The 703-nt window shown below is 44.4% G+C and overlaps 1 non-coding gene across 1 annotated transcript; it reads left to right on the top strand.

Moving 5' to 3' along the window:
• Window positions 1–236: 236 nt before the first annotated feature.
• LOC142550363 (small nucleolar RNA R71) lies at window positions 237–343 on the top strand. Its single transcript, XR_012821327.1, has one exon. It is a non-coding gene; the product is annotated as a small nucleolar RNA R71 (small nucleolar RNA).
• Window positions 344–703: the final 360 nt, after the last annotated feature.

Below are 703 nucleotides of genomic sequence, written 5' to 3'. Positions count from 1 at the left end.
TCAAAGCCTCTAACTGTGCTGAAACCCCCGACAAATCATTAACTTGATTAACTCCAGCACCTCGTCTCTGCCTATCAGACTGAGGATGATAGCTACTAGCAGCCATCTCCTCCAATAACTCATATCCTTCCTCCGCCGTCTTTCTCAGTAAGTTACCACAGGCAGCAGCATCTATCATAGTACGGTTAGGAGTAAGCAGACCGTAGTAGAAAGTTTGAACAACTAACCCAAGAGGCAGCTCATGGTGTGGACATCTCCTCAACAAGTCCTTGTAGCGCTCCCATGCCTCGTAAAGTGACTCTTGCTCATATTGAGCAAAAGTAGTAATGTCGGCTCTGAGCTTCATAGTCTTCGACGGAGGAAAGTACTTGATCAGGAACGCCTTTGCCATATCTTCCCATGTAGTAATAGACCCTACAGACAAACAGTTTAACCACGACTTAGCTTTATCTCTCAGTGAAAATGGAAATAAACGCAAACGAACAGCGTCATCAGACACGCCATTAAACTTAAAAGTATCACAAATTTCAAGAAAGTCAGCTATATGAGAATTAGGGTCGTCAAGTGCACTTCCCCCAAATTGGACAGTGTTCTGAATCATCTGAATGATAGCTGGCTTGATCTCAAACTGATTAGCTCGGATGACTGGTCTTACGATGCTTGGACGTGCTCCATCAAGAGACGGCTGTGCATAATCCAACAT

This window comes from Primulina tabacum, chromosome 6 (genome assembly GCF_025594145.1).
Source record: "Primulina tabacum isolate GXHZ01 chromosome 6, ASM2559414v2, whole genome shotgun sequence".
NCBI classification, from domain to species: Eukaryota; Viridiplantae; Streptophyta; class Magnoliopsida; order Lamiales; family Gesneriaceae; genus Primulina; species Primulina tabacum.
The sequence above is the reverse complement of the archived record's forward strand: the minus strand, read 5'-3'. Positions and strand labels throughout refer to the sequence as shown.